This window comes from Ambystoma mexicanum, unplaced genomic scaffold, assembly GCF_040938575.1.
Source record: "Ambystoma mexicanum isolate Mex_15411 unplaced genomic scaffold, UKY_AmexF1_1 Mex_scaf106, whole genome shotgun sequence".
NCBI classification, from domain to species: Eukaryota; Metazoa; Chordata; class Amphibia; order Caudata; family Ambystomatidae; genus Ambystoma; species Ambystoma mexicanum.
In genome coordinates, this window is record NW_027182332.1 from 402,146 (window position 1) to 424,254 (window position 22,109).

Sequence of the window (22,109 nt, forward strand, 5' to 3'; positions counted from 1 at the left end):
CAAAACTGCAAGGTCTAGCCGACTAGATGCTTAAAAGTACAAAACTCACTAGGCCCAGAGCCTACGGCCACACCACACTGAATGCGCCCGATCTCGTCTGATCTCGGAAGCTAAGCAGTGTCGGGCCTAGTTAGTACCTGGATGGGAGACCGCCTGGGAATACCAGGTGCTGTAGGCTTTTTTGTGCTCCAAGTTCAGGAAGTGAGCCATTTCTCAATTGCCTTTCAAAACTGCAAGGTCTAGCCGACTAGATGCTTAAAAGTACAAAACTCACTAGGCCCAGAGCCTACGGCCACACCACACTGAATGCGCCCGATCTCGTCTGATCTCGGAAGCTAAGCAGTGTTGGGCCTAGTTAGTACCTGGATGGGAGACCGCCTGGGAATACCAGGTGCTGTAGGCTTTTTTGTGCTCCAAGTTCAGGAAGTGAGCCATTTCTCAATTGCCTTTCAAAACTGCAAGGTCTAGCCGACTAGATGCTTAAAAGTACAAAACTCACTAGGCCCAGAGCCTACGGCCACACCACACTGAATGCGCCCGATCTCGTCTGATCTCGGAAGCTAAGCAGTGTCGGGCCTAGTTAGTACCTGGATGGGAGACCGCCTGGGAATACCAGGTGCTGTAGGCTTTTTTGTGCTCCAAGTTCAGGAAGTGAGCCATTTCTCAATTGCCTTTCAAAACTGCAAGGTCTAGCCGACTAGATGCTTAAAAGTACAAAACTCACTAGGCCCAGAGCCTACGGCCACACCACACTGAATGCGCCCGATCTCGTCTGATCTCGGAAGCTAAGCAGTGTCGGGCCTAGTTAGTACCTGGATGGGAGACCGCCTGGGAATACCAGGTGCTGTAGGCTTTTTTGTGCTCCAAGTTCAGGAAGTGAGCCATTTCTCAATTGCCTTTCAAAACTGCAAGGTCTAGCCGACTAGATGCTTAAAAGTACAAAACTCACTAGGCCCAGAGCCTACGGCCACACCACACTGAATGCGCCCGATCTCGTCTGATCTCGGAAGCTAAGCAGTGTCAGGCCTAGTTAGTACCTGGATGGGAGACCGCCTGGGAATACCAGGTGCTGTAGGCTTTTTTGTGCTCCAAGTTCAGGAAGTGAGCCATTTCTCAATTGCCTTTCAAAACTGCAAGGTCTAGCCGACTAGATGCTTAAAAGTACAAAACTCACTAGGCCCAGAGCCTACGGCCACACCACACTGAATGCGCCCGATCTCGTCTGATCTCGGAAGCTAAGCAGTGTTGGGCCTAGTTAGTACCTGGATGGGAGACCGCCTGGGAATACCAGGTGCTGTAGGCTTTTTTGTGCTCCAAGTTCAGGAAGTGAGCCATTTCTCAATTGCCTTTCAAAACTGCAAGGTCTAGCCGACTAGATGCTTAAAAGTACAAAACTCACTAGGCCCAGAGCCTACGGCCACACCACACTGAATGCGCCCGATCTCGTCTGATCTCGGAAGCTAAGCAGTGTCGGGCCTAGTTAGTACCTGGATGGGAGACCGCCTGGGAATACCAGGTGCTGTAGGCTTTTTTGTGCTCCAAGTTCAGGAAGTGAGCCATTTCTCAATTGCCTTTCAAAACTGCAAGGTCTAGCCGACTAGATGCTTAAAAGTACAAAACTCACTAGGCCCAGAGCCTACGGCCACACCACACTGAATGCGCCCGATCTCGTCTGATCTCGGAAGCTAAGCAGTGTCGGGCCTAGTTAGTACCTGGATGGGAGACCGCCTGGGAATACCAGGTGCTGTAGGCTTTTTTGTGCTCCAAGTTCAGGAAGTGAGCCATTTCTCAATTGCCTTTCAAAACTGCAAGGTCTAGCCGACTAGATGCTTAAAAGTACAAAACTCACTAGGCCCAGAGCCTACGGCCACACCACACTGAATGCGCCCGATCTCGTCTGATCTCGGAAGCTAAGCAGTGTCAGGCCTAGTTAGTACCTGGATGGGAGACCGCCTGGGAATACCAGGTGCTGTAGGCTTTTTTGTGCTCCAAGTTCAGGAAGTGAGCCATTTCTCAATTGCCTTTCAAAACTGCAAGGTCTAGCCGACTAGATGCTTAAAAGTACAAAACTCACTAGGACCAGAGCCTACGGCCACACCACACTGAATGCGCCCGATCTCGTCTGATCTCGGAAGCTAAGCAGTGTCGGGCCTAGTTAGTACCTGGATGGGAGACCGCCTGGGAATACCAGGTGCTGTAGGCTTTTTTGTGCTCCAAGTTCAGGAAGTGAGCCATTTCTCAATTGCCTTTCAAAACTGCAAGGTCTAGCCGACTAGATGCTTAAAAGTACAAAACTCACTAGGCCCAGAGCCTACGGCCACACCACACTGAATGCGCCCGATCTCGTCTGATCTCGGAAGCTAAGCAGTGTCGGGCCTAGTTAGTACCTGGATGGGAGACCGCCTGGCAATACCAGGTGCTGTAGGCTATTTTGTGCTCCATGATTAGTAATTGCACAACTTCTCAATTACTTTTCAAATTTGGTATGTTTCCAAAATAATTTTATCCCGTTTTATAGCGGAAATGTTGGACAACATTATGAGGGCTGGAGCTACCTATTTACATATAATTAGCATACAGGTAGTGTGTTCATGGGTAATAAATCGACTTTCACATGTAATGCAGTACAGAGAATATTGAGTCCTTCAAGAGGCATGAAAGAAAGCCGTTATTGTGTTGATTGTTCTCTCCACCTCCCTGCAACAGAAACAGGATGGATGGATTAAAGTTATCCTACCAGACATAGGAGTCCTGAATGGGCCCACCAGTCTTATATATCTCGCCTGATCGAGCCTGATCGAGCGATGAGCGTGGTATCATGTTGCAAGTGGCTGCATGGCTTAGCTTACTAAATGCAAATGCATAAGAGTAATATTCTTAGCATTTCTAGAGCCTACGGCCACACCACACTAAGCAGTGTCGGGCCTAGTTAGTACCTGGATGGGAGACCGCCTGGGAATACCAGGTGCTGTAGGCTTTTTTGTGCTCCAAGTTCAGGAAGTGAGCCATTTCTCAATTGCCTTTCAAAACTGCAAGGTCTAGCCGACTAGATGCTTAAAAGTACAAAACTCACTAGGACCAGAGCCTACGGCCACACCACACTGAATGCGCCCGATCTCGTCTGATCTCGGAATCTAAGCAGTGTCGGGCCTAGTTAGTACCTGGATGGGAGACCGCCTGGGAATACCAGGTGCTGTAGGCTTTTTTGTGCTCCAAGTTCAGGAAGTGAGCCATTTCTCAATTGCCTTTCAAAACTGCAAGGTCTAGCCGACTAGATGCTTAAAAGTACAAAACTCACTAGGCCCAGAGCCTACGGCCACACCACACTGAATGCGCCCGATCTCGTCTGATCTCGGAAGCTAAGCAGTGTCGGGCCTAGTTAGTACCTGGATGGGAGACCGCCTGGGAATACCAGGTGCTGTAGGCTATTTTGTGCTCCATGATTAGTAATTGCACAACTTCTCAATTACTTTTCAAATTTGGTATGTTTCCAAAATAATTGTATCCCGTTTTATAGCGGAAATGTTGGACAACATTATGAGGGCTGGAGCTACCTATTTACATATAATTAGCATACAGGTAGTGTGTTCATGGGTAATAAATCGACTTTCACATGTAATGCAGTACAGAGAATATTGAGTCCTTCAAGAGGCATGAAAGAAAGCCGTTATTGTGTTGATTGTTCTCTCCACCTCCCTGCAACAGAAACAGGATGGATGGATTAAAGTTATCCTACCAGACATAGGAGTCCTGAATGGGCCCACCAGTCTTATATATCTCGCCTGATCGAGCCTGATCGAGCGATGAGCGTGGTATCATGTTGCAAGTGGCTGCATGGCTTAGCTTACTAAATGCAAATGCATAAGAGTAATATTCTTAGCATTTCTAGAGCCTACGGCCACACCACACTAAGCAGTGTCGGGCCTAGTTAGTACCTGGATGGGAGACCGCCTGGGAATACCAGGTGCTGTAGGCTTTTTTGTGCTCCAAGTTCAGGAAGTGAGCCATTTCTCAATTGCCTTTCAAAACTGCAAGGTCTAGCCGACTAGATGCTTAAAAGTACAAAACTCACTAGGACCAGAGCCTACGGCCACACCACACTGAATGCGCCCGATCTCGTCTGATCTCGGAAGCTAAGCAGTGTCGGGCCTAGTTAGTACCTGGATGGGAGACCGCCTGGGAATACCAGGTGCTGTAGGCTTTTTTGTGCTCCAAGTTCAGGAAGTGAGCCATTTCTCAATTGCCTTTCAAAACTGCAAGGTCTAGCCGACTAGATGCTTAAAAGTACAAAACTCACTAGGCCCAGAGCCTACGGCCACACCACACTGAATGCGCCCGATCTCGTCTGATCTCGGAAGCTAAGCAGTGTCGGGCCTAGTTAGTACCTGGATGGGAGACCGCCTGGGAATACCAGGTGCTGTAGGCTATTTTGTGCTCCATGATTAGTAATTGCACAACTTCTCAATTACTTTTCAAATTTGGTATGTTTCCAAAATAATTGTATCCCGTTTTATAGCGGAAATGTTGGACAACATTATGAGGGCTGGAGCTACCTATTTACATATAATTAGCATACAGGTAGTGTGTTCATGGGTAATAAATCGACTTTCACATGTAATGCAGTACAGAGAATATTGAGTCCTTCAAGAGGCATGAAAGAAAGCCGTTATTGTGTTGATTGTTCTCTCCACCTCCCTGCAACAGAAACAGGATGGATGGATTAAAGTTATCCTACCAGACATAGGAGTCCTGAATGGGCCCACCAGTCTTATATATCTCGCCTGATCGAGCCTGATCGAGCGATGAGCGTGGTATCATGTTGCAAGTGGCTGCATGGCTTAGCTTACTAAATGCAAATGCATAAGAGTAATATTCTTAGCATTTCTAGAGCCTACGGCCACACCACACTGAATGCGCCCGATCTCGTCTGATCTCGGAAGCTAAGCAGTGTCGGGCCTAGTTAGTACCTGGATGGGAGACCGCCTGGGAATACCAGGTGCTGTAGGCTTTTTTGTGCTCCAAGTTCAGGAAGTGAGCCATTTCTCAATTGCCTTTCAAAACTGCAAGGTCTAGCCGACTAGATGCTTAAAAGTACAAAACTCACTAGGCCCAGAGCCTACGGCCACACCACACTGAATGCGCCCGATCTCGTCTGATCTCGGAAGCTAAGCAGTGTTGGGCCTAGTTAGTACCTGGATGGGAGACCGCCTGGGAATACCAGGTGCTGTAGGCTTTTTTGTGCTCCAAGTTCAGGAAGTGAGCCATTTCTCAATTGCCTTTCAAAACTGCAAGGTCTAGCCGACTAGATGCTTAAAAGTACAAAACTCACTAGGCCCAGAGCCTACGGCCACACCACACTGAATGCGCCCGATCTCGTCTGATCTCGGAAGCTAAGCAGTGTCGGGCCTAGTTAGTACCTGGATGGGAGACCGCCTGGGAATACCAGGTGCTGTAGGCTTTTTTGTGCTCCAAGTTCAGGAAGTGAGCCATTTCTCAATTGCCTTTCAAAACTGCAAGGTCTAGCCGACTAGATGCTTAAAAGTACAAAACTCACTAGGCCCAGAGCCTACGGCCACACCACACTGAATGCGCCCGATCTCGTCTGATCTCGGAAGCTAAGCAGTGTCGGGCCTAGTTAGTACCTGGATGGGAGACCGCCTGGGAATACCAGGTGCTGTAGGCTTTTTTGTGCTCCAAGTTCAGGAAGTGAGCCATTTCTCAATTGCCTTTCAAAACTGCAAGGTCTAGCCGACTAGATGCTTAAAAGTACAAAACTCACTAGGCCCAGAGCCTACGGCCACACCACACTGAATGCGCCCGATCTCGTCTGATCTCGGAAGCTAAGCAGTGTCAGGCCTAGTTAGTACCTGGATGGGAGACCGCCTGGGAATACCAGGTGCTGTAGGCTTTTTTGTGCTCCAAGTTCAGGAAGTGAGCCATTTCTCAATTGCCTTTCAAAACTGCAAGGTCTAGCCGACTAGATGCTTAAAAGTACAAAACTCACTAGGCCCAGAGCCTACGGCCACACCACACTGAATGCGCCCGATCTCGTCTGATCTCGGAAGCTAAGCAGTGTTGGGCCTAGTTAGTACCTGGATGGGAGACCGCCTGGGAATACCAGGTGCTGTAGGCTTTTTTGTGCTCCAAGTTCAGGAAGTGAGCCATTTCTCAATTGCCTTTCAAAACTGCAAGGTCTAGCCGACTAGATGCTTAAAAGTACAAAACTCACTAGGCCCAGAGCCTACGGCCACACCACACTGAATGCGCCCGATCTCGTCTGATCTCGGAAGCTAAGCAGTGTCGGGCCTAGTTAGTACCTGGATGGGAGACCGCCTGGGAATACCAGGTGCTGTAGGCTTTTTTGTGCTCCAAGTTCAGGAAGTGAGCCATTTCTCAATTGCCTTTCAAAACTGCAAGGTCTAGCCGACTAGATGCTTAAAAGTACAAAACTCACTAGGCCCAGAGCCTACGGCCACACCACACTGAATGCGCCCGATCTCGTCTGATCTCGGAAGCTAAGCAGTGTCGGGCCTAGTTAGTACCTGGATGGGAGACCGCCTGGGAATACCAGGTGCTGTAGGCTTTTTTGTGCTCCAAGTTCAGGAAGTGAGCCATTTCTCAATTGCCTTTCAAAACTGCAAGGTCTAGCCGACTAGATGCTTAAAAGTACAAAACTCACTAGGCCCAGAGCCTACGGCCACACCACACTGAATGCGCCCGATCTCGTCTGATCTCGGAAGCTAAGCAGTGTCAGGCCTAGTTAGTACCTGGATGGGAGACCGCCTGGGAATACCAGGTGCTGTAGGCTTTTTTGTGCTCCAAGTTCAGGAAGTGAGCCATTTCTCAATTGCCTTTCAAAACTGCAAGGTCTAGCCGACTAGATGCTTAAAAGTACAAAACTCACTAGGACCAGAGCCTACGGCCACACCACACTGAATGCGCCCGATCTCGTCTGATCTCGGAAGCTAAGCAGTGTCGGGCCTAGTTAGTACCTGGATGGGAGACCGCCTGGGAATACCAGGTGCTGTAGGCTTTTTTGTGCTCCAAGTTCAGGAAGTGAGCCATTTCTCAATTGCCTTTCAAAACTGCAAGGTCTAGCCGACTAGATGCTTAAAAGTACAAAACTCACTAGGCCCAGAGCCTACGGCCACACCACACTGAATGCGCCCGATCTCGTCTGATCTCGGAAGCTAAGCAGTGTCGGGCCTAGTTAGTACCTGGATGGGAGACCGCCTGGCAATACCAGGTGCTGTAGGCTATTTTGTGCTCCATGATTAGTAATTGCACAACTTCTCAATTACTTTTCAAATTTGGTATGTTTCCAAAATAATTTTATCCCGTTTTATAGCGGAAATGTTGGACAACATTATGAGGGCTGGAGCTACCTATTTACATATAATTAGCATACAGGTAGTGTGTTCATGGGTAATAAATCGACTTTCACATGTAATGCAGTACAGAGAATATTGAGTCCTTCAAGAGGCATGAAAGAAAGCCGTTATTGTGTTGATTGTTCTCTCCACCTCCCTGCAACAGAAACAGGATGGATGGATTAAAGTTATCCTACCAGACATAGGAGTCCTGAATGGGCCCACCAGTCTTATATATCTCGCCTGATCGAGCCTGATCGAGCGATGAGCGTGGTATCATGTTGCAAGTGGCTGCATGGCTTAGCTTACTAAATGCAAATGCATAAGAGTAATATTCTTAGCATTTCTAGAGCCTACGGCCACACCACACTAAGCAGTGTCGGGCCTAGTTAGTACCTGGATGGGAGACCGCCTGGGAATACCAGGTGCTGTAGGCTTTTTTGTGCTCCAAGTTCAGGAAGTGAGCCATTTCTCAATTGCCTTTCAAAACTGCAAGGTCTAGCCGACTAGATGCTTAAAAGTACAAAACTCACTAGGCCCAGAGCCTACGGCCACACCACACTGAATGCGCCCGATCTCGTCTGATCTCGGAAGCTAAGCAGTGTTGGGCCTAGTTAGTACCTGGATGGGAGACCGCCTGGGAATACCAGGTGCTGTAGGCTTTTTTGTGCTCCAAGTTCAGGAAGTGAGCCATTTCTCAATTGCCTTTCAAAACTGCAAGGTCTAGCCGACTAGATGCTTAAAAGTACAAAACTCACTAGGCCCAGAGCCTACGGCCACACCACACTGAATGCGCCCGATCTCGTCTGATCTCGGAAGCTAAGCAGTGTCGGGCCTAGTTAGTACCTGGATGGGAGACCGCCTGGGAATACCAGGTGCTGTAGGCTTTTTTGTGCTCCAAGTTCAGGAAGTGAGCCATTTCTCAATTGCCTTTCAAAACTGCAAGGTCTAGCCGACTAGATGCTTAAAAGTACAAAACTCACTAGGCCCAGAGCCTACGGCCACACCACACTGAATGCGCCCGATCTCGTCTGATCTCGGAAGCTAAGCAGTGTCGGGCCTAGTTAGTACCTGGATGGGAGACCGCCTGGGAATACCAGGTGCTGTAGGCTTTTTTGTGCTCCAAGTTCAGGAAGTGAGCCATTTCTCAATTGCCTTTCAAAACTGCAAGGTCTAGCCGACTAGATGCTTAAAAGTACAAAACTCACTAGGCCCAGAGCCTACGGCCACACCACACTGAATGCGCCCGATCTCGTCTGATCTCGGAAGCTAAGCAGTGTCAGGCCTAGTTAGTACCTGGATGGGAGACCGCCTGGGAATACCAGGTGCTGTAGGCTTTTTTGTGCTCCAAGTTCAGGAAGTGAGCCATTTCTCAATTGCCTTTCAAAACTGCAAGGTCTAGCCGACTAGATGCTTAAAAGTACAAAACTCACTAGGCCCAGAGCCTACGGCCACACCACACTGAATGCGCCCGATCTCGTCTGATCTCGGAAGCTAAGCAGTGTTGGGCCTAGTTAGTACCTGGATGGGAGACCGCCTGGGAATACCAGGTGCTGTAGGCTTTTTTGTGCTCCAAGTTCAGGAAGTGAGCCATTTCTCAATTGCCTTTCAAAACTGCAAGGTCTAGCCGACTAGATGCTTAAAAGTACAAAACTCACTAGGCCCAGAGCCTACGGCCACACCACACTGAATGCGCCCGATCTCGTCTGATCTCGGAAGCTAAGCAGTGTCGGGCCTAGTTAGTACCTGGATGGGAGACCGCCTGGGAATACCAGGTGCTGTAGGCTTTTTTGTGCTCCAAGTTCAGGAAGTGAGCCATTTCTCAATTGCCTTTCAAAACTGCAAGGTCTAGCCGACTAGATGCTTAAAAGTACAAAACTCACTAGGCCCAGAGCCTACGGCCACACCACACTGAATGCGCCCGATCTCGTCTGATCTCGGAAGCTAAGCAGTGTCGGGCCTAGTTAGTACCTGGATGGGAGACCGCCTGGGAATACCAGGTGCTGTAGGCTTTTTTTTTGCTCCAAGTTCAGGAAGTGAGCCATTTCTCAATTGCCTTTCAAAACTGCAAGGTCTAGCCGACTAGATGCTTAAAAGTACAAAACTCACTAGGCCCAGAGCCTACGGCCACACCACACTGAATGCGCCTGATCTCGTCTGATCTCGGAAGCTAAGCAGTGTCGGGCCTAGTTAGTACCTGGATGGGAGACCGCATGGGAATACCAGGTGCTGTAGGCTTTTTTGTGCTCCAAGTTCAGGAAGTGAGCCATTTCTCAATTGCCTTTCAAAACTGCAAGGTCTAGCCGACTAGATGCTTAAAAGTACAAAACTCACTAGGCCCAGAGCCTACGGCCACACCACACTGAATGCGCCCGATCTCGTCTGATCTCGGAAGCTAAGCAGTGTCGGGCCTAGTTAGTACCTGGATGGGAGACCGCCTGGGAATACCAGGTGCTGTAGGCTTTTTTGTGCTCCAAGTTCAGGAAGTGAGCCATTTCTCAATTGCCTTTCAAAACTGCAAGGTCTAGCCGACTAGATGCTTAAAAGTACAAAACTCACTAGGCCCAGAGCCTACGGCCACACCACACTGAATGCGCCCGATCTCGTCTGATCTCGGAAGCTAAGCAGTGTCGGGCCTAGTTAGTACCTGGATGGGAGACCGCCTGGGAATACCAGGTGCTGTAGGCTATTTTGTGCTCCATGATTAGTAATTGCACAACTTCTCAATTACTTTTCAAATTTGGTATGTTTCCAAAATAATTTTATCCCGTTTTATAGCGGAAATGTTGGACAACATTATGAGGGCTGGAGCTACCTATTTACATATAATTAGCATACAGGTAGTGTGTTCATGGGTAATAAATCGACTTTCACATGTAATGCAGTACAGAGAATATTGAGTCCTTCAAGAGGCATGAAAGAAAGCCGTTATTGTGTTGATTGTTCTCTCCACCTCCCTGCAACAGAAACAGGATGGATGGATTAAAGTTATCCTACCAGACATAGGAGTCCTGAATGGGCCCACCAGTCTTATATATCTCGCCTGATCGAGCCTGATCGAGCGATGAGCGTGGTATCATGTTGCAAGTGGCTGCATGGCTTAGCTTACTAAATGCAAATGCATAAGAGTAATATTCTTAGCATTTCTAGAGCCTACGGCCACACCACACTAAGCAGTGTCGGGCCTAGTTAGTACCTGGATGGGAGACCGCCTGGGAATACCAGGTGCTGTAGGCTTTTTTGTGCTCCAAGTTCAGGAAGTGAGCCATTTCTCAATTGCCTTTCAAAACTGCAAGGTCTAGCCGACTAGATGCTTAAAAGTACAAAACTCACTAGGACCAGAGCCTACGGCCACACCACACTGAATGCGCCCGATCTCGTCTGATCTCGGAATCTAAGCAGTGTCGGGCCTAGTTAGTACCTGGATGGGAGACCGCCTGGGAATACCAGGTGCTGTAGGCTTTTTTGTGCTCCAAGTTCAGGAAGTGAGCCATTTCTCAATTGCCTTTCAAAACTGCAAGGTCTAGCCGACTAGATGCTTAAAAGTACAAAACTCACTAGGCCCAGAGCCTACGGCCACACCACACTGAATGCGCCCGATCTCGTCTGATCTCGGAAGCTAAGCAGTGTCGGGCCTAGTTAGTACCTGGATGGGAGACCGCCTGGGAATACCAGGTGCTGTAGGCTATTTTGTGCTCCATGATTAGTAATTGCACAACTTCTCAATTACTTTTCAAATTTGGTATGTTTCCAAAATAATTGTATCCCGTTTTATAGCGGAAATGTTGGACAACATTATGAGGGCTGGAGCTACCTATTTACATATAATTAGCATACAGGTAGTGTGTTCATGGGTAATAAATCGACTTTCACATGTAATGCAGTACAGAGAATATTGAGTCCTTCAAGAGGCATGAAAGAAAGCCGTTATTGTGTTGATTGTTCTCTCCACCTCCCTGCAACAGAAACAGGATGGATGGATTAAAGTTATCCTACCAGACATAGGAGTCCTGAATGGGCCCACCAGTCTTATATATCTCGCCTGATCGAGCCTGATCGAGCGATGAGCGTGGTATCATGTTGCAAGTGGCTGCATGGCTTAGCTTACTAAATGCAAATGCATAAGAGTAATATTCTTAGCATTTCTAGAGCCTACGGCCACACCACACTAAGCAGTGTCGGGCCTAGTTAGTACCTGGATGGGAGACCGCCTGGGAATACCAGGTGCTGTAGGCTTTTTTGTGCTCCAAGTTCAGGAAGTGAGCCATTTCTCAATTGCCTTTCAAAACTGCAAGGTCTAGCCGACTAGATGCTTAAAAGTACAAAACTCACTAGGACCAGAGCCTACGGCCACACCACACTGAATGCGCCCGATCTCGTCTGATCTCGGAAGCTAAGCAGTGTCGGGCCTAGTTAGTACCTGGATGGGAGACCGCCTGGGAATACCAGGTGCTGTAGGCTTTTTTGTGCTCCAAGTTCAGGAAGTGAGCCATTTCTCAATTGCCTTTCAAAACTGCAAGGTCTAGCCGACTAGATGCTTAAAAGTACAAAACTCACTAGGCCCAGAGCCTACGGCCACACCACACTGAATGCGCCCGATCTCGTCTGATCTCGGAAGCTAAGCAGTGTCGGGCCTAGTTAGTACCTGGATGGGAGACCGCCTGGGAATACCAGGTGCTGTAGGCTATTTTGTGCTCCATGATTAGTAATTGCACAACTTCTCAATTACTTTTCAAATTTGGTATGTTTCCAAAATAATTGTATCCCGTTTTATAGCGGAAATGTTGGACAACATTATGAGGGCTGGAGCTACCTATTTACATATAATTAGCATACAGGTAGTGTGTTCATGGGTAATAAATCGACTTTCACATGTAATGCAGTACAGAGAATATTGAGTCCTTCAAGAGGCATGAAAGAAAGCCGTTATTGTGTTGATTGTTCTCTCCACCTCCCTGCAACAGAAACAGGATGGATGGATTAAAGTTATCCTACCAGACATAGGAGTCCTGAATGGGCCCACCAGTCTTATATATCTCGCCTGATCGAGCCTGATCGAGCGATGAGCGTGGTATCATGTTGCAAGTGGCTGCATGGCTTAGCTTACTAAATGCAAATGCATAAGAGTAATATTCTTAGCATTTCTAGAGCCTACGGCCACACCACACTGAATGCGCCCGATCTCGTCTGATCTCGGAAGCTAAGCAGTGTCGGGCCTAGTTAGTACCTGGATGGGAGACCGCCTGGGAATACCAGGTGCTGTAGGCTTTTTTGTGCTCCAAGTTCAGGAAGTGAGCCATTTCTCAATTGCCTTTCAAAACTGCAAGGTCTAGCCGACTAGATGCTTAAAAGTACAAAACTCACTAGGCCCAGAGCCTACGGCCACACCACACTGAATGCGCCCGATCTCGTCTGATCTCGGAAGCTAAGCAGTGTTGGGCCTAGTTAGTACCTGGATGGGAGACCGCCTGGGAATACCAGGTGCTGTAGGCTTTTTTGTGCTCCAAGTTCAGGAAGTGAGCCATTTCTCAATTGCCTTTCAAAACTGCAAGGTCTAGCCGACTAGATGCTTAAAAGTACAAAACTCACTAGGCCCAGAGCCTACGGCCACACCACACTGAATGCGCCCGATCTCGTCTGATCTCGGAAGCTAAGCAGTGTCGGGCCTAGTTAGTACCTGGATGGGAGACCGCCTGGGAATACCAGGTGCTGTAGGCTTTTTTGTGCTCCAAGTTCAGGAAGTGAGCCATTTCTCAATTGCCTTTCAAAACTGCAAGGTCTAGCCGACTAGATGCTTAAAAGTACAAAACTCACTAGGCCCAGAGCCTACGGCCACACCACACTGAATGCGCCCGATCTCGTCTGATCTCGGAAGCTAAGCAGTGTCGGGCCTAGTTAGTACCTGGATGGGAGACCGCCTGGGAATACCAGGTGCTGTAGGCTTTTTTGTGCTCCAAGTTCAGGAAGTGAGCCATTTCTCAATTGCCTTTCAAAACTGCAAGGTCTAGCCGACTAGATGCTTAAAAGTACAAAACTCACTAGGCCCAGAGCCTACGGCCACACCACACTGAATGCGCCCGATCTCGTCTGATCTCGGAAGCTAAGCAGTGTCAGGCCTAGTTAGTACCTGGATGGGAGACCGCCTGGGAATACCAGGTGCTGTAGGCTTTTTTGTGCTCCAAGTTCAGGAAGTGAGCCATTTCTCAATTGCCTTTCAAAACTGCAAGGTCTAGCCGACTAGATGCTTAAAAGTACAAAACTCACTAGGCCCAGAGCCTACGGCCACACCACACTGAATGCGCCCGATCTCGTCTGATCTCGGAAGCTAAGCAGTGTTGGGCCTAGTTAGTACCTGGATGGGAGACCGCCTGGGAATACCAGGTGCTGTAGGCTTTTTTGTGCTCCAAGTTCAGGAAGTGAGCCATTTCTCAATTGCCTTTCAAAACTGCAAGGTCTAGCCGACTAGATGCTTAAAAGTACAAAACTCACTAGGCCCAGAGCCTACGGCCACACCACACTGAATGCGCCCGATCTCGTCTGATCTCGGAAGCTAAGCAGTGTCGGGCCTAGTTAGTACCTGGATGGGAGACCGCCTGGGAATACCAGGTGCTGTAGGCTTTTTTGTGCTCCAAGTTCAGGAAGTGAGCCATTTCTCAATTGCCTTTCAAAACTGCAAGGTCTAGCCGACTAGATGCTTAAAAGTACAAAACTCACTAGGCCCAGAGCCTACGGCCACACCACACTGAATGCGCCCGATCTCGTCTGATCTCGGAAGCTAAGCAGTGTCGGGCCTAGTTAGTACCTGGATGGGAGACCGCCTGGGAATACCAGGTGCTGTAGGCTTTTTTGTGCTCCAAGTTCAGGAAGTGAGCCATTTCTCAATTGCCTTTCAAAACTGCAAGGTCTAGCCGACTAGATGCTTAAAAGTACAAAACTCACTAGGCCCAGAGCCTACGGCCACACCACACTGAATGCGCCCGATCTCGTCTGATCTCGGAAGCTAAGCAGTGTCAGGCCTAGTTAGTACCTGGATGGGAGACCGCCTGGGAATACCAGGTGCTGTAGGCTTTTTTGTGCTCCAAGTTCAGGAAGTGAGCCATTTCTCAATTGCCTTTCAAAACTGCAAGGTCTAGCCGACTAGATGCTTAAAAGTACAAAACTCACTAGGACCAGAGCCTACGGCCACACCACACTGAATGCGCCCGATCTCGTCTGATCTCGGAAGCTAAGCAGTGTCGGGCCTAGTTAGTACCTGGATGGGAGACCGCCTGGGAATACCAGGTGCTGTAGGCTTTTTTGTGCTCCAAGTTCAGGAAGTGAGCCATTTCTCAATTGCCTTTCAAAACTGCAAGGTCTAGCCGACTAGATGCTTAAAAGTACAAAACTCACTAGGCCCAGAGCCTACGGCCACACCACACTGAATGCGCCCGATCTCGTCTGATCTCGGAAGCTAAGCAGTGTCGGGCCTAGTTAGTACCTGGATGGGAGACCGCCTGGCAATACCAGGTGCTGTAGGCTATTTTGTGCTCCATGATTAGTAATTGCACAACTTCTCAATTACTTTTCAAATTTGGTATGTTTCCAAAATAATTTTATCCCGTTTTATAGCGGAAATGTTGGACAACATTATGAGGGCTGGAGCTACCTATTTACATATAATTAGCATACAGGTAGTGTGTTCATGGGTAATAAATCGACTTTCACATGTAATGCAGTACAGAGAATATTGAGTCCTTCAAGAGGCATGAAAGAAAGCCGTTATTGTGTTGATTGTTCTCTCCACCTCCCTGCAACAGAAACAGGATGGATGGATTAAAGTTATCCTACCAGACATAGGAGTCCTGAATGGGCCCACCAGTCTTATATATCTCGCCTGATCGAGCCTGATCGAGCGATGAGCGTGGTATCATGTTGCAAGTGGCTGCATGGCTTAGCTTACTAAATGCAAATGCATAAGAGTAATATTCTTAGCATTTCTAGAGCCTACGGCCACACCACACTAAGCAGTGTCGGGCCTAGTTAGTACCTGGATGGGAGACCGCCTGGGAATACCAGGTGCTGTAGGCTTTTTTGTGCTCCAAGTTCAGGAAGTGAGCCATTTCTCAATTGCCTTTCAAAACTGCAAGGTCTAGCCGACTAGATGCTTAAAAGTACAAAACTCACTAGGCCCAGAGCCTACGGCCACACCACACTGAATGCGCCCGATCTCGTCTGATCTCGGAAGCTAAGCAGTGTTGGGCCTAGTTAGTACCTGGATGGGAGACCGCCTGGGAATACCAGGTGCTGTAGGCTTTTTTGTGCTCCAAGTTCAGGAAGTGAGCCATTTCTCAATTGCCTTTCAAAACTGCAAGGTCTAGCCGACTAGATGCTTAAAAGTACAAAACTCACTAGGCCCAGAGCCTACGGCCACACCACACTGAATGCGCCCGATCTCGTCTGATCTCGGAAGCTAAGCAGTGTCGGGCCTAGTTAGTACCTGGATGGGAGACCGCCTGGGAATACCAGGTGCTGTAGGCTTTTTTGTGCTCCAAGTTCAGGAAGTGAGCCATTTCTCAATTGCCTTTCAAAACTGCAAGGTCTAGCCGACTAGATGCTTAAAAGTACAAAACTCACTAGGCCCAGAGCCTACGGCCACACCACACTGAATGCGCCCGATCTCGTCTGATCTCGGAAGCTAAGCAGTGTCGGGCCTAGTTAGTACCTGGATGGGAGACCGCCTGGGAATACCAGGTGCTGTAGGCTTTTTTGTGCTCCAAGTTCAGGAAGTGAGCCATTTCTCAATTGCCTTTCAAAACTGCAAGGTCTAGCCGACTAGATGCTTAAAAGTACAAAACTCACTAGGCCCAGAGCCTACGGCCACACCACACTGAATGCGCCCGATCTCGTCTGATCTCGGAAGCTAAGCAGTGTCAGGCCTAGTTAGTACCTGGATGGGAGACCGCCTGGGAATACCAGGTGCTGTAGGCTTTTTTGTGCTCCAAGTTCAGGAAGTGAGCCATTTCTCAATTGCCTTTCAAAACTGCAAGGTCTAGCCGACTAGATGCTTAAAAGTACAAAACTCACTAGGCCCAGAGCCTACGGCCACACCACACTGAATGCGCCCGATCTCGTCTGATCTCGGAAGCTAAGCAGTGTTGGGCCTAGTTAGTACCTGGATGGGAGACCGCCTGGGAATACCAGGTGCTGTAGGCTTTTTTGTGCTCCAAGTTCAGGAAGTGAGCCATTTCTCAATTGCCTTTCAAAACTGCAAGGTCTAGCCGACTAGATGCTTAAAAGTACAAAACTCACTAGGCCCAGAGCCTACGGCCACACCACACTGAATGCGCCCGATCTCGTCTGATCTCGGAAGCTAAGCAGTGTCGGGCCTAGTTAGTACCTGGATGGGAGACCGCCTGGGAATACCAGGTGCTGTAGGCTTTTTTGTGCTCCAAGTTCAGGAAGTGAGCCATTTCTCAATTGCCTTTCAAAACTGCAAGGTCTAGCCGACTAGATGCTTAAAAGTACAAAACTCACTAGGCCCAGAGCCTACGGCCACACCACACTGAATGCGCCCGATCTCGTCTGATCTCGGAAGCTAAGCAGTGTCGGGCCTAGTTAGTACCTGGATGGGAGACCGCCTGGGAATACCAGGTGCTGTAGGCTTTTTTTTTGCTCCAAGTTCAGGAAGTGAGCCATTTCTCAATTGCCTTTCAAAACTGCAAGGTCTAGCCGACTAGATGCTTAAAAGTACAAAACTCACTAGGCCCAGAGCCTACGGCCACACCACACTGAATGCGCCTGATCTCGTCTGATCTCGGAAGCTAAGCAGTGTCGGGCCTAGTTAGTACCTGGATGGGAGACCGCATGGGAATACCAGGTGCTGTAGGCTTTTTTGTGCTCCAAGTTCAGGAAGTGAGCCATTTCTCAATTGCCTTTCAAAACTGCAAGGTCTAGCCGACTAGATGCTTAAAAGTACAAAACTCACTAGGCCCAGAGCCTACGGCCACACCACACTGAATGCGCCCGATCTCGTCTGATCTCGGAAGCTAAGCAGTGTCGGGCCTAGTTAGTACCTGGATGGGAGACCGCCTGGGAATATCAGGTGCTGTAGGCTTTTTTGTGCTCCAAGTTCAGGAAGTGAGCCATTTCTCAATTGCCTTTCAAAACTGCAAGGTCTAGCCGACTAGATGCTTAAAAGTACAAAACTCACTAGGCCCAGAGCCTACGGCCACACCACACTGAATGCGCCCGATCTCGTCTGATCTCGGAAGCTAAGCAGTGTCGGGCCTAGTTAGTACCTGGATGGGAGACCGCCTGGGAATACCAGGTGCTGTAGGCTATTTTGTGCTCCATGATTAGTAATTGCGCAACTTCTCAATTACTTTTCAAATTTGGTATGTTTCCAAAATAATTGTATCCCGTTTTATAGCGGAAATGTTGGACAGCATTATGAGGGCTGGAGCTACCTATTTACATATAATTAGCATACAGGTAGTGTGTTCATGGGTAATAAATCGACTTTCACATGTAATGCAGTACAGAGAATATTGAGTCCTTCAAGAGGCATGAAAGAAAGCCGTTATTGTGTTGATTGTTCTCTCCACCTCCCTGCAACAGAAACAGGATGGATGGATTAAAGTTATCCTACCAGACATAGGAGTCCTGAATGGGCCCACCAGTCTTATATATCTCGCCTGATCGAGCCTGATCGAGCGATGAGCGTGGTATCATGTTGCAAGTGGCTGCATGGCTTAGCTTACTAAATGCAAATGCATAAGAGTAATATTCTTAGCATTTCTAGAGCCTACGGCCACACCACACTGAATGCGCCCGATCTCGTCTGATCTCGGAAGCTAAGCAGTGTCGGGCCTAGTTAGTACCTGGATGGGAGACCGCCTGGGAATACCAGGTGCTGTAGGCTTTTTTGTGCTCCAAGTTCAGGAAGTGAGCCATTTCTCAATTGCCTTTCAAAACTGCAAGGTCTAGCCGACTAGATGCTTAAAAGTACAAAACTCACTAGGCCCAGAGCCTACGGCCACACCACACTGAATGCGCCCGATCTCGTCTGATCTCGGAAGCTAAGCAGTGTTGGGCCTAGTTAGTACCTGGATGGGAGACCGCCTGGGAATACCAGGTGCTGTAGGCTTTTTTGTGCTCCAAGTTCAGGAAGTGAGCCATTTCTCAATTGCCTTTCAAAACTGCAAGGTCTAGCCGACTAGATGCTTAAAAGTACAAAACTCACTAGGCCCAGAGCCTACGGCCACACCACACTGAATGCGCCCGATCTCGTCTGATCTCGGAAGCTAAGCAGTGTCGGGCCTAGTTAGTACCTGGATGGGAGACCGCCTGGGAATACCAGGTGCTGTAGGCTTTTTTGTGCTCCAAGTTCAGGAAGTGAGCCATTTCTCAATTGCCTTTCAAAACTGCAAGGTCTAGCCGACTAGATGCTTAAAAGTACAAAACTCACTAGGCCCAGAGCCTACGGCCACACCACACTGAATGCGCCCGATCTCGTCTGATCTCGGAAGCTAAGCAGTGTCGGGCCTAGTTAGTACCTGGATGGGAGACCGCCTGGGAATACCAGGTGCTGTAGGCTTTTTTGTGCTCCAAGTTCAGGAAGTGAGCCATTTCTCAATTGCCTTTCAAAACTGCAAGGTCTAGCCGACTAGATGCTTAAAAGTACAAAACTCACTAGGCCCAGAGCCTACGGCCACACCACACTGAATGCGCCCGATCTCGTCTGATCTCGGAAGCTAAGCAGTGTCAGGCCTAGTTAGTACCTGGATGGGAGACCGCCTGGGAATACCAGGTGCTGTAGGCTTTTTTGTGCTCCAAGTTCAGGAAGTGAGCCATTTCTCAATTGCCTTTCAAAACTGCAAGGTCTAGCCGACTAGATGCTTAAAAGTACAAAACTCACTAGGCCCAGAGCCTACGGCCACACCACACTGAATGCGCCCGATCTCGTCTGATCTCGGAAGCTAAGCAGTGTTGGGCCTAGTTAGTACCTGGATGGGAGACCGCCTGGGAATACCAGGTGCTGTAGGCTTTTTTGTGCTCCAAGTTCAGGAAGTGAGCCATTTCTCAATTGCCTTTCAAAACTGCAAGGTCTAGCCGACTAGATGCTTAAAAGTACAAAACTCACTAGGCCCAGAGCCTACGGCCACACCACACTGAATGCGCCCGATCTCGTCTGATCTCGGAAGCTAAGCAGTGTCGGGCCTAGTTAGTACCTGGATGGGAGACCGCCTGGGAATACCAGGTGCTGTAGGCTTTTTTGTGCTCCAAGTTCAGGAAGTGAGCCATTTCTCAATTGCCTTTCAAAACTGCAAGGTCTAGCCGACTAGATGCTTAAAAGTACAAAACTCACTAGGCCCAGAGCCTACGGCCACACCACACTGAATGCGCCCGATCTCGTCTGATCTCGGAAGCTAAGCAGTGTCGGGCCTAGTTAGTACCTGGATGGGAGACCGCCTGGGAATACCAGGTGCTGTAGGCTTTTTTGTGCTCCAAGTTCAGGAAGTGAGCCATTTCTCAATTGCCTTTCAAAACTGCAAGGTCTAGCCGACTAGATGCTTAAAAGTACAAAACTCACTAGGCCCAGAGCCTACGGCCACACCACACTGAATGCGCCCGATCTCGTCTGATCTCGGAAGCTAAGCAGTGTCAGGCCTAGTTAGTACCTGGATGGGAGACCGCCTGGGAATACCAGGTGCTGTAGGCTTTTTTGTGCTCCAAGTTCAGGAAGTGAGCCATTTCTCAATTGCCTTTCAAAACTGCAAGGTCTAGCCGACTAGATGCTTAAAAGTACAAAACTCACTAGGACCAGAGCCTACGGCCACACCACACTGAATGCGCCCGATCTCGTCTGATCTCGGAAGCTAAGCAGTGTCGGGCCTAGTTAGTACCTGGATGGGAGACCGCCTGGGAATACCAGGTGCTGTAGGCTTTTTTGTGCTCCAAGTTCAGGAAGTGAGCCATTTCTCAATTGCCTTTCAAAACTGCAAGGTCTAGCCGACTAGATGCTTAAAAGTACAAAACTCACTAGGCCCAGAGCCTACGGCCACACCACACTGAATGCGCCCGATCTCGTCTGATCTCGGAAGCTAAGCAGTGTCGGGCCTAGTTAGTACCTGGATGGGAGACCGCCTGGCAATACCAGGTGCTGTAGGCTATTTTGTGCTCCATGATTAGTAATTGCACAACTTCTCAATTACTTTTCAAATTTGGTATGTTTCCAAAATAATTTTATCCCGTTTTATAGCGGAAATGTTGGACAACATTATGAGGGCTGGAGCTACCTATTTACATATAATTAGCATACAGGTAGTGTGTTCATGGGTAATAAATCGACTTTCACATGTAATGCAGTACAGAGAATATTGAGTCCTTCAAGAGGCATGAAAGAAAGCCGTTATTGTGTTGATTGTTCTCTCCACCTCCCTGCAACAGAAACAGGATGGATGGATTAAAGTTATCCTACCAGACATAGGAGTCCTGAATGGGCCCACCAGTCTTATATATCTCGCCTGATCGAGCCTGATCGAGCGATGAGCGTGGTATCATGTTGCAAGTGGCTGCATGGCTTAGCTTACTAAATGCAAATGCATAAGAGTAATATTCTTAGCATTTCTAGAGCCTACGGCCACACCACACTAAGCAGTGTCGGGCCTAGTTAGTACCTGGATGGGAGACCGCCTGGGAATACCAGGTGCTGTAGGCTTTTTTGTGCTCCAAGTTCAGGAAGTGAGCCATTTCTCAATTGCCTTTCAAAACTGCAAGGTCTAGCCGACTAGATGCTTAAAAGTACAAAACTCACTAGGACCAGAGCCTACGGCCACACCACACTGAATGCGCCCGATCTCGTCTGATCTCGGAATCTAAGCAGTGTCGGGCCTAGTTAGTACCTGGATGGGAGACCGCCTGGGAATACCAGGTGCTGTAGGCTTTTTTGTGCTCCAAGTTCAGGAAGTGAGCCATTTCTCAATTGCCTTTCAAAACTGCAAGGTCTAGCCGACTAGATGCTTAAAAGTACAAAACTCACTAGGCCCAGAGCCTACGGCCACACCACACTGAATGCGCCCGATCTCGTCTGATCTCGGAAGCTAAGCAGTGTCGGGCCTAGTTAGTACCTGGATGGGAGACCGCCTGGGAATACCAGGTGCTGTAGGCTATTTTGTGCTCCATGATTAGTAATTGCACAACTTCTCAATTACTTTTCAAATTTGGTATGTTTCCAAAATAATTGTATCCCGTTTTATAGCGGAAATGTTGGACAACATTATGAGGGCTGGAGCTACCTATTTACATATAATTAGCATACAGGTAGTGTGTTCATGGGTAATAAATCGACTTTCACATGTAATGCAGTACAGAGAATATTGAGTCCTTCAAGAGGCATGAAAGAAAGCCGTTATTGTGTTGATTGTTCTCTCCACCTCCCTGCAACAGAAACAGGATGGATGGATTAAAGTTATCCTACCAGACATAGGAGTCCTGAATGGGCCCACCAGTCTTATATATCTCGCCTGATCGAGCCTGATCGAGCGATGAGCGTGGTATCATGTTGCAAGTGGCTGCATGGCTTAGCTTACTAAATGCAAATGCATAAGAGTAATATTCTTAGCATTTCTAGAGCCTACGGCCACACCACACTGAATGCGCCCGATCTCGTCTGATCTCGGAAGCTAAGCAGTGTCGGGCCTAGTTAGTACCTGGATGGGAGACCGCCTGGGAATACCAGGTGCTGTAGGCTTTTTTTTT

At 48.6% G+C, this 22,109-nt stretch overlaps 75 non-coding genes across 75 annotated transcripts; all 75 read left to right on the forward strand.

Annotated features, from left to right (window-relative positions):
• The first annotated feature begins 59 nt into the window (after nucleotides 1-59).
• Nucleotides 60-178, forward strand: LOC138551590 (5S ribosomal RNA). Its single transcript, XR_011295303.1, has one exon. It is a non-coding gene; the product is annotated as a 5S ribosomal RNA (ribosomal RNA).
• Nucleotides 179-284: 106 nt separating this feature from the next.
• On the forward strand, nucleotides 285-403 carry LOC138553425 (5S ribosomal RNA). The gene has a single exon (XR_011297086.1). It is a non-coding gene; the product is annotated as a 5S ribosomal RNA (ribosomal RNA).
• A 106-nt stretch (nucleotides 404-509) lies between these two features.
• LOC138551591 (5S ribosomal RNA) lies at nucleotides 510-628 on the forward strand. Its single transcript, XR_011295304.1, has one exon. It is a non-coding gene; the product is annotated as a 5S ribosomal RNA (ribosomal RNA).
• Nucleotides 629-734: 106 nt separating this feature from the next.
• Nucleotides 735-853, forward strand: LOC138551592 (5S ribosomal RNA). Its single transcript, XR_011295305.1, has one exon. It is a non-coding gene; the product is annotated as a 5S ribosomal RNA (ribosomal RNA).
• Nucleotides 854-959: 106 nt separating this feature from the next.
• LOC138553036 (5S ribosomal RNA) lies at nucleotides 960-1,078 on the forward strand. The gene has a single exon (XR_011296713.1). It is a non-coding gene; the product is annotated as a 5S ribosomal RNA (ribosomal RNA).
• A 106-nt stretch (nucleotides 1,079-1,184) lies between these two features.
• On the forward strand, nucleotides 1,185-1,303 carry LOC138553436 (5S ribosomal RNA). The gene has a single exon (XR_011297097.1). It is a non-coding gene; the product is annotated as a 5S ribosomal RNA (ribosomal RNA).
• A 106-nt stretch (nucleotides 1,304-1,409) lies between these two features.
• On the forward strand, nucleotides 1,410-1,528 carry LOC138551593 (5S ribosomal RNA). The gene has a single exon (XR_011295306.1). It is a non-coding gene; the product is annotated as a 5S ribosomal RNA (ribosomal RNA).
• Nucleotides 1,529-1,634: 106 nt separating this feature from the next.
• Nucleotides 1,635-1,753, forward strand: LOC138551594 (5S ribosomal RNA). The gene has a single exon (XR_011295307.1). It is a non-coding gene; the product is annotated as a 5S ribosomal RNA (ribosomal RNA).
• Nucleotides 1,754-1,859: 106 nt separating this feature from the next.
• On the forward strand, nucleotides 1,860-1,978 carry LOC138553037 (5S ribosomal RNA). Its single transcript, XR_011296714.1, has one exon. It is a non-coding gene; the product is annotated as a 5S ribosomal RNA (ribosomal RNA).
• Nucleotides 1,979-2,084: 106 nt separating this feature from the next.
• LOC138551595 (5S ribosomal RNA) lies at nucleotides 2,085-2,203 on the forward strand. Its single transcript, XR_011295308.1, has one exon. It is a non-coding gene; the product is annotated as a 5S ribosomal RNA (ribosomal RNA).
• Nucleotides 2,204-2,309: 106 nt separating this feature from the next.
• On the forward strand, nucleotides 2,310-2,428 carry LOC138553149 (5S ribosomal RNA). Its single transcript, XR_011296825.1, has one exon. It is a non-coding gene; the product is annotated as a 5S ribosomal RNA (ribosomal RNA).
• A 655-nt stretch (nucleotides 2,429-3,083) lies between these two features.
• Nucleotides 3,084-3,202, forward strand: LOC138553088 (5S ribosomal RNA). The gene has a single exon (XR_011296765.1). It is a non-coding gene; the product is annotated as a 5S ribosomal RNA (ribosomal RNA).
• Nucleotides 3,203-3,308: 106 nt separating this feature from the next.
• LOC138551597 (5S ribosomal RNA) lies at nucleotides 3,309-3,427 on the forward strand. The gene has a single exon (XR_011295310.1). It is a non-coding gene; the product is annotated as a 5S ribosomal RNA (ribosomal RNA).
• Nucleotides 3,428-4,082: 655 nt separating this feature from the next.
• Nucleotides 4,083-4,201, forward strand: LOC138551598 (5S ribosomal RNA). Its single transcript, XR_011295311.1, has one exon. It is a non-coding gene; the product is annotated as a 5S ribosomal RNA (ribosomal RNA).
• Nucleotides 4,202-4,307: 106 nt separating this feature from the next.
• Nucleotides 4,308-4,426, forward strand: LOC138551599 (5S ribosomal RNA). The gene has a single exon (XR_011295312.1). It is a non-coding gene; the product is annotated as a 5S ribosomal RNA (ribosomal RNA).
• Nucleotides 4,427-4,889: 463 nt separating this feature from the next.
• Nucleotides 4,890-5,008, forward strand: LOC138551600 (5S ribosomal RNA). The gene has a single exon (XR_011295313.1). It is a non-coding gene; the product is annotated as a 5S ribosomal RNA (ribosomal RNA).
• A 106-nt stretch (nucleotides 5,009-5,114) lies between these two features.
• Nucleotides 5,115-5,233, forward strand: LOC138553447 (5S ribosomal RNA). Its single transcript, XR_011297108.1, has one exon. It is a non-coding gene; the product is annotated as a 5S ribosomal RNA (ribosomal RNA).
• Nucleotides 5,234-5,339: 106 nt separating this feature from the next.
• LOC138551601 (5S ribosomal RNA) lies at nucleotides 5,340-5,458 on the forward strand. Its single transcript, XR_011295314.1, has one exon. It is a non-coding gene; the product is annotated as a 5S ribosomal RNA (ribosomal RNA).
• Nucleotides 5,459-5,564: 106 nt separating this feature from the next.
• On the forward strand, nucleotides 5,565-5,683 carry LOC138551603 (5S ribosomal RNA). The gene has a single exon (XR_011295316.1). It is a non-coding gene; the product is annotated as a 5S ribosomal RNA (ribosomal RNA).
• A 106-nt stretch (nucleotides 5,684-5,789) lies between these two features.
• On the forward strand, nucleotides 5,790-5,908 carry LOC138553038 (5S ribosomal RNA). The gene has a single exon (XR_011296715.1). It is a non-coding gene; the product is annotated as a 5S ribosomal RNA (ribosomal RNA).
• Nucleotides 5,909-6,014: 106 nt separating this feature from the next.
• LOC138553459 (5S ribosomal RNA) lies at nucleotides 6,015-6,133 on the forward strand. The gene has a single exon (XR_011297120.1). It is a non-coding gene; the product is annotated as a 5S ribosomal RNA (ribosomal RNA).
• A 106-nt stretch (nucleotides 6,134-6,239) lies between these two features.
• LOC138551604 (5S ribosomal RNA) lies at nucleotides 6,240-6,358 on the forward strand. The gene has a single exon (XR_011295317.1). It is a non-coding gene; the product is annotated as a 5S ribosomal RNA (ribosomal RNA).
• A 106-nt stretch (nucleotides 6,359-6,464) lies between these two features.
• On the forward strand, nucleotides 6,465-6,583 carry LOC138551605 (5S ribosomal RNA). The gene has a single exon (XR_011295319.1). It is a non-coding gene; the product is annotated as a 5S ribosomal RNA (ribosomal RNA).
• Nucleotides 6,584-6,689: 106 nt separating this feature from the next.
• Nucleotides 6,690-6,808, forward strand: LOC138553039 (5S ribosomal RNA). The gene has a single exon (XR_011296716.1). It is a non-coding gene; the product is annotated as a 5S ribosomal RNA (ribosomal RNA).
• A 106-nt stretch (nucleotides 6,809-6,914) lies between these two features.
• LOC138551606 (5S ribosomal RNA) lies at nucleotides 6,915-7,033 on the forward strand. The gene has a single exon (XR_011295320.1). It is a non-coding gene; the product is annotated as a 5S ribosomal RNA (ribosomal RNA).
• A 106-nt stretch (nucleotides 7,034-7,139) lies between these two features.
• LOC138553150 (5S ribosomal RNA) lies at nucleotides 7,140-7,258 on the forward strand. Its single transcript, XR_011296826.1, has one exon. It is a non-coding gene; the product is annotated as a 5S ribosomal RNA (ribosomal RNA).
• Nucleotides 7,259-7,913: 655 nt separating this feature from the next.
• LOC138553470 (5S ribosomal RNA) lies at nucleotides 7,914-8,032 on the forward strand. Its single transcript, XR_011297131.1, has one exon. It is a non-coding gene; the product is annotated as a 5S ribosomal RNA (ribosomal RNA).
• Nucleotides 8,033-8,138: 106 nt separating this feature from the next.
• LOC138551607 (5S ribosomal RNA) lies at nucleotides 8,139-8,257 on the forward strand. Its single transcript, XR_011295321.1, has one exon. It is a non-coding gene; the product is annotated as a 5S ribosomal RNA (ribosomal RNA).
• Nucleotides 8,258-8,363: 106 nt separating this feature from the next.
• LOC138551609 (5S ribosomal RNA) lies at nucleotides 8,364-8,482 on the forward strand. The gene has a single exon (XR_011295323.1). It is a non-coding gene; the product is annotated as a 5S ribosomal RNA (ribosomal RNA).
• A 106-nt stretch (nucleotides 8,483-8,588) lies between these two features.
• LOC138553040 (5S ribosomal RNA) lies at nucleotides 8,589-8,707 on the forward strand. The gene has a single exon (XR_011296717.1). It is a non-coding gene; the product is annotated as a 5S ribosomal RNA (ribosomal RNA).
• A 106-nt stretch (nucleotides 8,708-8,813) lies between these two features.
• Nucleotides 8,814-8,932, forward strand: LOC138553481 (5S ribosomal RNA). The gene has a single exon (XR_011297142.1). It is a non-coding gene; the product is annotated as a 5S ribosomal RNA (ribosomal RNA).
• A 106-nt stretch (nucleotides 8,933-9,038) lies between these two features.
• Nucleotides 9,039-9,157, forward strand: LOC138551610 (5S ribosomal RNA). Its single transcript, XR_011295325.1, has one exon. It is a non-coding gene; the product is annotated as a 5S ribosomal RNA (ribosomal RNA).
• A 106-nt stretch (nucleotides 9,158-9,263) lies between these two features.
• Nucleotides 9,264-9,382, forward strand: LOC138551611 (5S ribosomal RNA). The gene has a single exon (XR_011295326.1). It is a non-coding gene; the product is annotated as a 5S ribosomal RNA (ribosomal RNA).
• A 107-nt stretch (nucleotides 9,383-9,489) lies between these two features.
• LOC138552895 (5S ribosomal RNA) lies at nucleotides 9,490-9,608 on the forward strand. Its single transcript, XR_011296573.1, has one exon. It is a non-coding gene; the product is annotated as a 5S ribosomal RNA (ribosomal RNA).
• A 106-nt stretch (nucleotides 9,609-9,714) lies between these two features.
• Nucleotides 9,715-9,833, forward strand: LOC138551612 (5S ribosomal RNA). Its single transcript, XR_011295327.1, has one exon. It is a non-coding gene; the product is annotated as a 5S ribosomal RNA (ribosomal RNA).
• A 106-nt stretch (nucleotides 9,834-9,939) lies between these two features.
• Nucleotides 9,940-10,058, forward strand: LOC138551613 (5S ribosomal RNA). The gene has a single exon (XR_011295328.1). It is a non-coding gene; the product is annotated as a 5S ribosomal RNA (ribosomal RNA).
• Nucleotides 10,059-10,713: 655 nt separating this feature from the next.
• On the forward strand, nucleotides 10,714-10,832 carry LOC138553090 (5S ribosomal RNA). Its single transcript, XR_011296767.1, has one exon. It is a non-coding gene; the product is annotated as a 5S ribosomal RNA (ribosomal RNA).
• A 106-nt stretch (nucleotides 10,833-10,938) lies between these two features.
• LOC138551614 (5S ribosomal RNA) lies at nucleotides 10,939-11,057 on the forward strand. Its single transcript, XR_011295329.1, has one exon. It is a non-coding gene; the product is annotated as a 5S ribosomal RNA (ribosomal RNA).
• A 655-nt stretch (nucleotides 11,058-11,712) lies between these two features.
• On the forward strand, nucleotides 11,713-11,831 carry LOC138551616 (5S ribosomal RNA). The gene has a single exon (XR_011295330.1). It is a non-coding gene; the product is annotated as a 5S ribosomal RNA (ribosomal RNA).
• A 106-nt stretch (nucleotides 11,832-11,937) lies between these two features.
• On the forward strand, nucleotides 11,938-12,056 carry LOC138551617 (5S ribosomal RNA). The gene has a single exon (XR_011295331.1). It is a non-coding gene; the product is annotated as a 5S ribosomal RNA (ribosomal RNA).
• Nucleotides 12,057-12,519: 463 nt separating this feature from the next.
• On the forward strand, nucleotides 12,520-12,638 carry LOC138551618 (5S ribosomal RNA). Its single transcript, XR_011295332.1, has one exon. It is a non-coding gene; the product is annotated as a 5S ribosomal RNA (ribosomal RNA).
• Nucleotides 12,639-12,744: 106 nt separating this feature from the next.
• Nucleotides 12,745-12,863, forward strand: LOC138553493 (5S ribosomal RNA). Its single transcript, XR_011297153.1, has one exon. It is a non-coding gene; the product is annotated as a 5S ribosomal RNA (ribosomal RNA).
• Nucleotides 12,864-12,969: 106 nt separating this feature from the next.
• Nucleotides 12,970-13,088, forward strand: LOC138551619 (5S ribosomal RNA). The gene has a single exon (XR_011295333.1). It is a non-coding gene; the product is annotated as a 5S ribosomal RNA (ribosomal RNA).
• A 106-nt stretch (nucleotides 13,089-13,194) lies between these two features.
• On the forward strand, nucleotides 13,195-13,313 carry LOC138551621 (5S ribosomal RNA). The gene has a single exon (XR_011295335.1). It is a non-coding gene; the product is annotated as a 5S ribosomal RNA (ribosomal RNA).
• A 106-nt stretch (nucleotides 13,314-13,419) lies between these two features.
• LOC138553041 (5S ribosomal RNA) lies at nucleotides 13,420-13,538 on the forward strand. The gene has a single exon (XR_011296718.1). It is a non-coding gene; the product is annotated as a 5S ribosomal RNA (ribosomal RNA).
• A 106-nt stretch (nucleotides 13,539-13,644) lies between these two features.
• On the forward strand, nucleotides 13,645-13,763 carry LOC138553504 (5S ribosomal RNA). Its single transcript, XR_011297164.1, has one exon. It is a non-coding gene; the product is annotated as a 5S ribosomal RNA (ribosomal RNA).
• Nucleotides 13,764-13,869: 106 nt separating this feature from the next.
• On the forward strand, nucleotides 13,870-13,988 carry LOC138551622 (5S ribosomal RNA). Its single transcript, XR_011295336.1, has one exon. It is a non-coding gene; the product is annotated as a 5S ribosomal RNA (ribosomal RNA).
• Nucleotides 13,989-14,094: 106 nt separating this feature from the next.
• LOC138551623 (5S ribosomal RNA) lies at nucleotides 14,095-14,213 on the forward strand. The gene has a single exon (XR_011295337.1). It is a non-coding gene; the product is annotated as a 5S ribosomal RNA (ribosomal RNA).
• Nucleotides 14,214-14,319: 106 nt separating this feature from the next.
• LOC138553042 (5S ribosomal RNA) lies at nucleotides 14,320-14,438 on the forward strand. Its single transcript, XR_011296719.1, has one exon. It is a non-coding gene; the product is annotated as a 5S ribosomal RNA (ribosomal RNA).
• Nucleotides 14,439-14,544: 106 nt separating this feature from the next.
• Nucleotides 14,545-14,663, forward strand: LOC138551624 (5S ribosomal RNA). The gene has a single exon (XR_011295338.1). It is a non-coding gene; the product is annotated as a 5S ribosomal RNA (ribosomal RNA).
• Nucleotides 14,664-14,769: 106 nt separating this feature from the next.
• On the forward strand, nucleotides 14,770-14,888 carry LOC138553151 (5S ribosomal RNA). Its single transcript, XR_011296827.1, has one exon. It is a non-coding gene; the product is annotated as a 5S ribosomal RNA (ribosomal RNA).
• A 655-nt stretch (nucleotides 14,889-15,543) lies between these two features.
• LOC138551317 (5S ribosomal RNA) lies at nucleotides 15,544-15,662 on the forward strand. Its single transcript, XR_011295041.1, has one exon. It is a non-coding gene; the product is annotated as a 5S ribosomal RNA (ribosomal RNA).
• Nucleotides 15,663-15,768: 106 nt separating this feature from the next.
• On the forward strand, nucleotides 15,769-15,887 carry LOC138551625 (5S ribosomal RNA). The gene has a single exon (XR_011295339.1). It is a non-coding gene; the product is annotated as a 5S ribosomal RNA (ribosomal RNA).
• A 106-nt stretch (nucleotides 15,888-15,993) lies between these two features.
• LOC138551626 (5S ribosomal RNA) lies at nucleotides 15,994-16,112 on the forward strand. Its single transcript, XR_011295340.1, has one exon. It is a non-coding gene; the product is annotated as a 5S ribosomal RNA (ribosomal RNA).
• A 106-nt stretch (nucleotides 16,113-16,218) lies between these two features.
• On the forward strand, nucleotides 16,219-16,337 carry LOC138553043 (5S ribosomal RNA). The gene has a single exon (XR_011296720.1). It is a non-coding gene; the product is annotated as a 5S ribosomal RNA (ribosomal RNA).
• A 106-nt stretch (nucleotides 16,338-16,443) lies between these two features.
• On the forward strand, nucleotides 16,444-16,562 carry LOC138551328 (5S ribosomal RNA). Its single transcript, XR_011295052.1, has one exon. It is a non-coding gene; the product is annotated as a 5S ribosomal RNA (ribosomal RNA).
• Nucleotides 16,563-16,668: 106 nt separating this feature from the next.
• On the forward strand, nucleotides 16,669-16,787 carry LOC138551627 (5S ribosomal RNA). The gene has a single exon (XR_011295341.1). It is a non-coding gene; the product is annotated as a 5S ribosomal RNA (ribosomal RNA).
• A 106-nt stretch (nucleotides 16,788-16,893) lies between these two features.
• On the forward strand, nucleotides 16,894-17,012 carry LOC138551628 (5S ribosomal RNA). Its single transcript, XR_011295342.1, has one exon. It is a non-coding gene; the product is annotated as a 5S ribosomal RNA (ribosomal RNA).
• Nucleotides 17,013-17,119: 107 nt separating this feature from the next.
• Nucleotides 17,120-17,238, forward strand: LOC138552896 (5S ribosomal RNA). Its single transcript, XR_011296574.1, has one exon. It is a non-coding gene; the product is annotated as a 5S ribosomal RNA (ribosomal RNA).
• Nucleotides 17,239-17,344: 106 nt separating this feature from the next.
• LOC138552585 (5S ribosomal RNA) lies at nucleotides 17,345-17,463 on the forward strand. The gene has a single exon (XR_011296265.1). It is a non-coding gene; the product is annotated as a 5S ribosomal RNA (ribosomal RNA).
• Nucleotides 17,464-17,569: 106 nt separating this feature from the next.
• Nucleotides 17,570-17,688, forward strand: LOC138551629 (5S ribosomal RNA). Its single transcript, XR_011295343.1, has one exon. It is a non-coding gene; the product is annotated as a 5S ribosomal RNA (ribosomal RNA).
• Nucleotides 17,689-18,151: 463 nt separating this feature from the next.
• LOC138551630 (5S ribosomal RNA) lies at nucleotides 18,152-18,270 on the forward strand. The gene has a single exon (XR_011295344.1). It is a non-coding gene; the product is annotated as a 5S ribosomal RNA (ribosomal RNA).
• A 106-nt stretch (nucleotides 18,271-18,376) lies between these two features.
• LOC138551340 (5S ribosomal RNA) lies at nucleotides 18,377-18,495 on the forward strand. Its single transcript, XR_011295063.1, has one exon. It is a non-coding gene; the product is annotated as a 5S ribosomal RNA (ribosomal RNA).
• Nucleotides 18,496-18,601: 106 nt separating this feature from the next.
• LOC138551632 (5S ribosomal RNA) lies at nucleotides 18,602-18,720 on the forward strand. Its single transcript, XR_011295346.1, has one exon. It is a non-coding gene; the product is annotated as a 5S ribosomal RNA (ribosomal RNA).
• A 106-nt stretch (nucleotides 18,721-18,826) lies between these two features.
• Nucleotides 18,827-18,945, forward strand: LOC138551633 (5S ribosomal RNA). The gene has a single exon (XR_011295347.1). It is a non-coding gene; the product is annotated as a 5S ribosomal RNA (ribosomal RNA).
• Nucleotides 18,946-19,051: 106 nt separating this feature from the next.
• On the forward strand, nucleotides 19,052-19,170 carry LOC138553044 (5S ribosomal RNA). The gene has a single exon (XR_011296721.1). It is a non-coding gene; the product is annotated as a 5S ribosomal RNA (ribosomal RNA).
• A 106-nt stretch (nucleotides 19,171-19,276) lies between these two features.
• Nucleotides 19,277-19,395, forward strand: LOC138551352 (5S ribosomal RNA). The gene has a single exon (XR_011295074.1). It is a non-coding gene; the product is annotated as a 5S ribosomal RNA (ribosomal RNA).
• Nucleotides 19,396-19,501: 106 nt separating this feature from the next.
• LOC138551634 (5S ribosomal RNA) lies at nucleotides 19,502-19,620 on the forward strand. The gene has a single exon (XR_011295348.1). It is a non-coding gene; the product is annotated as a 5S ribosomal RNA (ribosomal RNA).
• A 106-nt stretch (nucleotides 19,621-19,726) lies between these two features.
• On the forward strand, nucleotides 19,727-19,845 carry LOC138551635 (5S ribosomal RNA). The gene has a single exon (XR_011295349.1). It is a non-coding gene; the product is annotated as a 5S ribosomal RNA (ribosomal RNA).
• A 106-nt stretch (nucleotides 19,846-19,951) lies between these two features.
• On the forward strand, nucleotides 19,952-20,070 carry LOC138553046 (5S ribosomal RNA). The gene has a single exon (XR_011296723.1). It is a non-coding gene; the product is annotated as a 5S ribosomal RNA (ribosomal RNA).
• Nucleotides 20,071-20,176: 106 nt separating this feature from the next.
• Nucleotides 20,177-20,295, forward strand: LOC138551636 (5S ribosomal RNA). The gene has a single exon (XR_011295350.1). It is a non-coding gene; the product is annotated as a 5S ribosomal RNA (ribosomal RNA).
• Nucleotides 20,296-20,401: 106 nt separating this feature from the next.
• Nucleotides 20,402-20,520, forward strand: LOC138553152 (5S ribosomal RNA). The gene has a single exon (XR_011296828.1). It is a non-coding gene; the product is annotated as a 5S ribosomal RNA (ribosomal RNA).
• A 655-nt stretch (nucleotides 20,521-21,175) lies between these two features.
• Nucleotides 21,176-21,294, forward strand: LOC138553091 (5S ribosomal RNA). The gene has a single exon (XR_011296768.1). It is a non-coding gene; the product is annotated as a 5S ribosomal RNA (ribosomal RNA).
• A 106-nt stretch (nucleotides 21,295-21,400) lies between these two features.
• On the forward strand, nucleotides 21,401-21,519 carry LOC138551637 (5S ribosomal RNA). Its single transcript, XR_011295351.1, has one exon. It is a non-coding gene; the product is annotated as a 5S ribosomal RNA (ribosomal RNA).
• A 463-nt stretch (nucleotides 21,520-21,982) lies between these two features.
• LOC138551638 (5S ribosomal RNA) lies at nucleotides 21,983-22,101 on the forward strand. Its single transcript, XR_011295352.1, has one exon. It is a non-coding gene; the product is annotated as a 5S ribosomal RNA (ribosomal RNA).
• Nucleotides 22,102-22,109: the final 8 nt, after the last annotated feature.